Genomic DNA, 8,830 nt, shown 5'->3' with positions numbered 1-8,830 from the left:
TTTCCTTTCCTTTCCTTTCCTTTCCTTTTCTTCTTTCCTTTCCTTTTCTTTTCTTCTCTCTCTCTCTTTTTCTTTTTAAAAATTTTTCAGTATTATAATTGGCATCATTTTTATTAGGAGACAGAGATTTAGGAATATAGGATTTAATTAGTATATATCAAATCTTTTTTTGAAATGTACGCAAGTCTTTAAAATCCTTCAATGTTGTCTTAGGGTTTCTATTGCTACAAGAAAAGAACATGACCTAAAAGCAGTTGGAGAGGAAAGGGTTTCTTCTGCTTCCACTTCCACATCTCTGTTTATCACTAAAGGAAGTCAGGACAGGGATTTAAGCAGTACAGGAACCTGGAGACAGGAGCTGATGCAGAGGCCCAGAGGTTTTTGCTTTGTGGCTTGCTTCATATGGCTTGCTCAGCCTGCTTCCTTCTAGAACTCAGGGACATCAGCCTAGGGATGACAGCACCCACTGTGGCCTGGGCCCTCACCCATTGATCACTAATTGGAAACATGTCTTACAGCTGAATCTTATGGAGGCTCCTTACTTTCTGATGACTCTAGCTAATGTCAAGTGGATATACAAAACCAGCCAGTACAAAGTGCTTAACCCTTTCCCTTGAAATTCCCAGTAAAATGCATGTAGAGTCACAAGGCTGTGGAGATCAGAAGAAGAGAAACCTAGATAAGAGGATTCTCTACATCCATGGAAGGTGGACAGCAACACCAGTGGAAGTCAGATCACTGCAGAAGGCTGCACTTGAAGCTCTATAGAAGAGGTCCAGCACATGCTGCAGCCTACAAAACTTTGGAGAGACTCAGAAAGCAAAGGCACCAGTTAAAAAGAGAAGTGTGGATGAAAGTATTCAAGGGCAAGGGGGATAGTCACTTAAAGCACACACTTTATGGGCATCATCATTCTTTCTCCAACTAGATCCGTACTTCCTTGGAACTATCAACATCTTAACAGACTCTCCATAAACAGTACGACCATGTAACTACATCTGAATAAACGGCAGGAAAAGCCATGAAAAAAGCATGCCTTCAGTAGCTTCACGCATCCTATGCCCACACAAGTGGCCCTGATTAAACCCAGTGGGTTAAAAGCTATACACTCCCCTTGCCGAGCAATCAGTGTTAAAGGGACACCTATATCAGCTTCTCAAAGGCTTAGGGAACATCATGGGAGAGGGAAAAAAAGAATGGAAGAATGGACCATAGGGTGGGAAGGCATCAGACAGTTTTATGGGCAAGACAGATCCGTGACACTCATGAACTCAGAGCAGCTGCTCTTACCTCCATAGGGGCTGTATGAGGCAGGACCAATAAACATTCAGTTATGGACTGGAGTAGACACTCACAGGGCACTTGGGAAATCATAGTCGTCTTGGGCTGCTGGAGGAGAGGAAGCTACTGTTTTCATCTTATGCCCACACAAGTGGCCCTGCTTAAAGTCAGTGGGTGAAAAGGCCCACCCTCAGCAAAAATAAATCAGATATACAAGTCAGATGGGGCCTCAGTAGAAGGACAAAGCTTCATATATGCCAGGCTGACCTTCTCTCACAGGATTTTTTTTTAAGAGACTCTCTTACACTAGCAAGTGGGAAAGTTGATAGGTGCTAAGGACAGAATCCAGAGAGCAAACAATTGAGGAACTTTTAAAAAGGCAGGGAGAAAGTGATTTAGTAACTTAATACTGGGTAGCTGCTACCTCGTAAGTCAATGGGTTACAGAACCCTGAGTTATTTTTATAATGAATTATTTGGTAATTTTTAAATATGTATATAATATATTCTCATCACATTCACGCCTCTCTACTCTCTTACCCTCTTCTTTCCCCCGAGTCACCATCTTGGGGGACCCTCAGTTTGGGTTTTGGTCAACTGAGATGTTTTCCCAGTCTTATTTGAATTCATTCAAGCATCTGCAGTCAGCTAGTCAGACTAGGGCTGGGTGCCTCCTCTCAGTGTCTGGAGATGAGTGGTGACTGGCAGGTGAGTTCTATCCACCATGGTGAGGCTTTTTCTGTTTTAAGAGAGTGACAATGTCATTCCAAGCTTATGTTTAAGGCACCTATAAAAATCACTTCTGAAGTGACCCCCTAGTCAGGCAAGCCACAAGACCAACCCAGATTCAAAACTGTCAAACATCACTGAGCTATTATTCCCCTGTTCTTGGAGCAAGCTATAAATACATATACATAAAGAATGAGAGAATGTGACTATAGACAACTGTTTCTCTACCCCCAAATTATATCACAAGAAGAGTGTTTGATTGAAAAGGCTTGATTCATTTGTAAACCATGGAAATAGAGTCATGATAGATACTTGTTTTGAACATTTGAACTGATATGGTGTGCAATGACATTACATTTCTAATTTCAGGACCCTATAAGCCAAATGAAATTTATGAAGAAGACTTTTAAGAGTTTAAAGAGTTGAATTATACCCAACATAAGGAGGAAGTCTTTAAAATAATTTGTGAGATTTCCAGTCCTAGGAGGCATTAGGTATGTGTTGGAGCACATTTGCTGTGGGTATTTTGAAAGGATATAAATATGGAAGGAGTTTAGGCTGTAGGGGTTGTATTATGCCTTCCAATCTGGAATCTCCATGTGTCTTTACAATTGTTGGAGAGTGTAAGCCAGGGGCAAGGATCCAGTACCATGTTTGGGACGGCCTGGGAATAAAGGACTCACCTCAACTGTTAGCTTATAATGAGAACAGAATAAAGGTCAGGAAGCTCAGAAGCTCAGAGGGATCTGAGACACCAGGAAAGGATAAGAGGCTGAGTCCAACAAAGGGTCACCAGAGCAAGGGAGAGAAACCCAGGATCACTGATTTAGCATGGACCCCCCTCAGCATTTTCCTCTGCATGGAAAATGTTCAACATTAGGCAAACCCACTTTACCTCTCTCTTCTCTGATTCATAAATCTTTTTCACCTGAAATTCCTATTTGTGAAGTTATTACTTGGCCAGAGTTATTCAGGCTCAATCACTCCCTCCCCTCTGAGTTTTCCATCTATAATAGCATCCTAACTAGTATATCTTTCCTGAGAGGATAAATTACTACAGCTGCGGGTTTAAAAATCTACGGTTACTTCCAGCCTCCTGCATTTTTAACTGACTGTATATTCAGGCACTTCAGAGAGAAATATGACTAAGCAACCAGGCGAATGCGGCATTACCTAATCCAACTACACATTAGCGGCAGGATAAAGACAAAATCTCGGCCCAATAACCAAGGTAGATCATTCTCCGGGGACTCTTTGTGTACCTCCCTCCCTATTTAGCTTTTACCTGGGGCTAACTCAAGTCTGATAATGATAAAAGTTCCTGATAAAGAAACAGCTACATTTCTATGAATGTTTCCCAGCTGGCAGAAAAACAAGAACTTTGTAGGCTAAGTTTAGTAGACAGGGGTCTACAAGGAGAATAAAAATCACGACTGACAACTGAAGATTAATTTTTATGAAGGCACTTTCAAACGCAGTCAAACAGACCACAGGTAATCCGGTTCAACAAAAGAGTTAAGTACAAACAGTAGAACATAGGATCAAATAGGTCCCCAGTAGAATTTTTACTCGGGCACTTGGGACTCAGTACGAGTATGTCCTGTTCTAGCCGTCACTATATCCACCCACATGAGCCCTTGGGCCTGGCCACTGAGCCAGCCTGTAGGAGGTGGAACAGTGGCTCCGGCATGTACTGTGGGTCTCCTATGAGTGGATGGAGGTGGACAAACTGAGAAAAGTACTGTCGCCCTTCCAGGTAAAGAATAGTCCCAGGAGCATTTCATGGGATGGCCTCGATCCAGAGAAACTACAGCCTGCTCCTCACAGTCCCAGATGCTCCCAGCAGGAAGGACTCCAAATTCAGGAAGTGGCACCATTTTCTGGTGGTCAACATGACGGGCAATGGCATTAGCAGTGGCACGGTCCTCTCAGATTCTGCGGGCTCTGGGCCTCCCAGTGACCTCCACCGCAACATCTGGCTGGTGTGTGAACAGAACAAGCCACTGAGCTGTCATGAACCCATCCTCAGCAACAGGTCTGGAGATGGCTGTGGCACGTTCACGGTGACACAGCCTTCTGCCAGAAGTATCACCTAGGAGCCCTGGTGGCGGGCACGTGTTAGCAGACACAGTGGGATGAATTGCCCAAACTGTATGAGCAGTCTGGGAAGTAGGGGTGCTGTAGAGGCTAGCAGTCCTGGGGACCCCCACAGTATTATCAAATTGTTCAAAGCAAGCTGTTTCTTCCCTTCCTATCTGTTGCCTTAGAGGGAGTCTTGAGCTGTGCTAGGATAGAGGTTTAGGGTGCCTTCCTGCTGCCCATCCTTATGATTCTAGCTTGTCACATCCCAGTTTGTGTTTGATTGAATTTCGGCTCTATCTTGTGAAGTGCCTGGTATTCTCATGGAGTCACTATATTGTTGATTTAAGAGGAACATCTTTGAAAACGAAGTCATTTCCCAGGACCAAGTCCGTAGGCGAGAAAGCCAGGGATAGTGTTATCTATAAGTTGTTTAACAAGGAGATTTGGTCCAGAACCAGGCACAGTGGCATCTTTTGAGGTGTGACTTTAGGGTCCTGTCCTCCAGTGGCCCAGCTGAGACAACTCAAGACTCCCAGCTCAGCTGAGATCTGACAGTCCTGCTCAGTTAGGTGGCTGCACAGATGATAATGTCCTGTACCTCTAAAGAATAGGGCTACTGTGCGAACGTGTAGCCATGGGGGAAGATCTTGCTAAGCCCATTGCTTCTCAGTGAGCAAAAGTAACTAGAGTTGCTCTGTGTTAATCCTCTCTGCTCATTGTCAAATTAAAATAAAAGATGTTGAGTCAGTCTCCATTCCTCCCCACTCGTATATTTATTTCTTGTTCCCTATTGTATTCTTTGCTTCAGAGTTTAGCTTCTCTCAGTTCCACATGTCAGTGGAACCTTGTGGCATTTGAAGTTCGATGCCTGGTTGACTTCCCTTTGCAGTGTGCGCTCTAGGTTCATACACAGCACAGAAAAGGCAGCATTTGTTTCTTTCTTCCTTCCTCAGGAATGAAGAGCACTCTACTGCATGCACATACCACACTTTTTCCTTTCATCTGGGTGCTTTTGTAGATTTCTTGTCTAATGTGAATAGTGATGAGACAAACATAGGCTTGTGGGTGACTCCTAACACACTGATTTCACGTTCTTTGGCTATATCTACCCCATAGCTCAATCAAATGTCAGTTGTGTGCATTTTTCGAGGAACCCCCATATTGTTTTATGTTCTATTTATATCCTGCTGCCTTTTGAGTTTAGCTAGTGAACACCTATGAGTTATCTATAAGATACTAGCCCCTTGTAGTTTTGCTTTTCATCTTCCTGTTGATTTTTGATGTTAAGCCTTTTTCAGATGCCTACTACCTACCCATTTTTATATCTTTATTTATACATATGTTTAAGGTCATTGGCCTAATTTTATTTGGGTTATTTATTTTGCTATTGAGTTCCTTGAGGTCTCAGTGTATTTCTGGATAATAACAGTTTATTGGTTGATTAATAAATTATCTGCTATAAAATTTCACTTATTAGTGTCACTCACCCTAATTTAATAAATTCTGTTGGTCTGCTTTGCTCTTGAGGTCACCATAATATAAATGTGTCTCTTCAAAGTACATTGGAATGCAGTTTAAAAGACATAAAGTGAACCATTAGGTTCTCTCAGATGTTATAAATGTCATTTGTTAGAAAATCCACTCATATACATAATACTATAGCTATTTAGGGGATATAATAGTAGGTTGAAAACCAGGGCATGTTATGTTGCTATGTGTTTATGATTCTAATCATTTTGACCTATAAAAGGAAGACTATTAAGATTAAGTATTTTGAGTTTAGGAATAAAATAAAATTGAAGAACATGACATCATGAGAGTTTAGTCATAGTCTAGTTTCCCCTCAGTGGCTTTTCCAGATGATTGTTATGTTATGAGCTCCCAAGGACTACAATGGAGTTATCATCACTTTCATCCTTAAAAAGGTGTGATAAATGATCAATGCCCAAAACCTTTGATGGATGTAAAACTCCCTGGTGTGTTTGTGGGGTGGGGTGGGTAGGATTGCAATGCAAACTACACTTGAAACAGGAGCAGTAAACCTGTGATTGCAAAGGTGAGCTGGCAGCACCTGAGAAGAAATGTGTCCCTGAGACATGGGGGAGCAAAGTCACGCTGTGACTGGACCAGGAAGCAGGCACAGGTGAGCACCATGACCACCTACCTGAGCACCGGCTAAGCTCAGCTCTCTTAGCCCAGCCGCTCTGTCTTCATTAGCCCTAGTCCCAGCTTGTCACTCTCCTCAGTTCTTTGAAACTATGTAAATTCTACAGGAATCTGATGATTATTTCTCTTTTATGGCTTTGAATCTTTAAATCATATCAGGTTGATATTTGACAGAGTTGTTGACAGCCCAAATGGATTTTTTTAATGTTGTAGCTTAGATAAATCTTTCTGTTGCTGTAGAGGAGCCAAAAATGTTTTTATGGCTAACTCCAACTTAATAAACAGCTAAAGCCTTTTTTTCCTTCCTTCCTTCCTTCCTTTCTTTCTTTCTTTCTTTCTTTCTTTCTTTCTTTCTTTCTTTCTTTCTTTTTCTGTCTTTCTAAATACAAGTATTTAATTTTTAATATGGATTGGTTCTTTTTTGGTAATTAAAACCAAACATTTTTGCAAAATTGCCAACATGTTAGTTAAAATAATGTAGGGTTTTGTACATCAGGCATATAACTGTCTTTTAATTTTTCTGTGATGAAATCATGAAATAAATTAAAATAGATTGTAATAGACTGCTTTCACTGTTTATGGTCTGTGTAGAGCAAAAGTCTTGTATAAAGTTCAGAAAGGACCATGTTAAATTTCAATACGGAATGCATATCCCACTTGTGGAATGCATATCTGAACATTTATATCATCACCATAACATGCAGCACTAGGAAATAAAAGAATTGTATGTTAGCTAGGTTATGTATCCCTTGAGACATTTACCCAGATGAAGAATAACCAACCAAATAAATAGTCAGGAAAGGAAGCTTTAATTATTTCCTTAGGTACAAAAAGCTAGGACTCCAGTATGTTCTCAGACTCAGACTTTTTAAATAAAATCATCACAAGTGGTTTGACATGGTCCTACCTCCTGCCCCTTTCTCTAAGCTCTGCGTACATACTTCACTCACTTTTCTTCTTCTTCTTCTAGTGGAGTCCAGGATGCCTTTTGTCAGCAACATTATCAGTAAGATGGAGATCAAGTCTTAATTTTCTTACTTTGTCTTGTCAGCATGTTGACAGTCTTAACAATATATGTTTCATTCCTTTACTACTATCTTAATTGTCCAGCCTTAAATGCTAAATATGTAATATACATTTACTCATATTTTTAAGTCAGGGCCTTATGCGTATCTGTGACCAGCCTAGTATTTGGTACTCAGACCAGGATAGCCTCAAATACATCTATCATAATGTCATGTCTTGGCAGCTCTTTTGATTTTGTCAGAATGTTAGATTATTAACATACTAAACAATCTGTTATATTCTGACTTCATCAATTTAATTTTTCAGAAGGATAAGTTGACACCCCAAGAGTCTTAATTCTGAACTTCATTTCACCCAATAAATAAGGCTAGCTCAGTGATAGTAAATGATCACCAGTAAAACAATGAGATTCAGAAACTTAACAATCAGAGTTCTGAAGAACATTCCCTCTGCTCAGAGACAGCACCACATCATTGATTGTTAAGACATAATACACTCGAGTGCTGATAGTTTGGCTTGAACTGCTTAGAACTTTGAAATAGCATGAAAGTATATGTGGAAATGGGGATTGGGTTGAAAGTTGAACTGCCCTATAGATCTGTCTGCTTCCTCCTGGTCATCAGATCTTCCAAGTATTTTTACTGTGATGCAAAAGTAAAGATCACTCGACTCTCATTTTCTTTATGTTGATGGAACCACTGAAAGCCCCAAAGCACCACAAAGTCAGGAAATGCAAAAGTGTGGTCACTTTCCACAACCTATTATGAAGTAAAATTGCCTAATATTCTTGCGTTATATTATTGATCTGAGCATACATCATCACCAGCAAGTAAGTGAATGTGTCCCTCTCCCACCTTTGTGTTCTATAAAGAATCAGCCAGCTGTAGCCACCTATAAACTCTTATCCACTCCCCAAGCACTGTAATCTGCTTTTTCCTCACAGTATATAGCTACTGTATTTATTTTGAGATGAGATTCTAAATGTACTTTATAAAAAGACTAACTATATTTCTATAGTAAGGGTAAATATTGCTATGAAAAGAATTCAATTGAAGTATGTTGTCTTAAAATTTTGGTTCTGAGGGTATGAGACAGTTTTATAAATGCCACTGACCTGAATTAATTTTAATTTTTACAAATTGAAAAGTAAATTAATTTCCACATTTTCTGAATCATACAAGTTTCCAGTGAAAATGAGTAGGCTAAAATAAACTTTTTGTAAAACAATTTTCTCTACAATATAAAGAAAATATAGCCTTGAATATTTTGGTGTTTCCTATAGAAAAATAATTCCATCAATTTTCTTCCATAGTGATCTGTATCTTTACCAATAAATTGAAACCATTGAAGACATTAGTAAGCACTCAACAGCTTCTGTAAGCTATTCAAAGTCTAGGATTCAATATGTGACAGGATTTATATTTGATCTTTGTTTTTGTATCACTATAAATCTCTCTGTCTCGGTATGACTCTCTCTCTCTCTCTCTCTCTCTCTCCCTCTCTCTCTCTCTCTCTCTCTCTGTATCTGTGTGTTTGTGTGTGTGTGT

General features: G+C 40.1%; 1 pseudogene; it reads left to right on the top strand.

The window, feature by feature from the left end:
• LOC110324704 overlaps window positions 1-4,182 on the top strand; it is a 25,270-nt pseudogene extending 21,088 nt beyond the window's left edge.
• The last annotated feature ends 4,648 nt before the right edge of the window (window positions 4,183-8,830 follow it).

This window comes from Mus pahari, chromosome 7 (assembly GCF_900095145.1).
Source record: "Mus pahari chromosome 7, PAHARI_EIJ_v1.1, whole genome shotgun sequence".
Lineage (NCBI taxonomy): Eukaryota > Metazoa > Chordata > Mammalia > Rodentia > Muridae > Mus > Mus pahari.
Note: the sequence above shows the minus strand (reverse complement) of the source record. Positions and strands in the feature narration are given on the sequence as shown.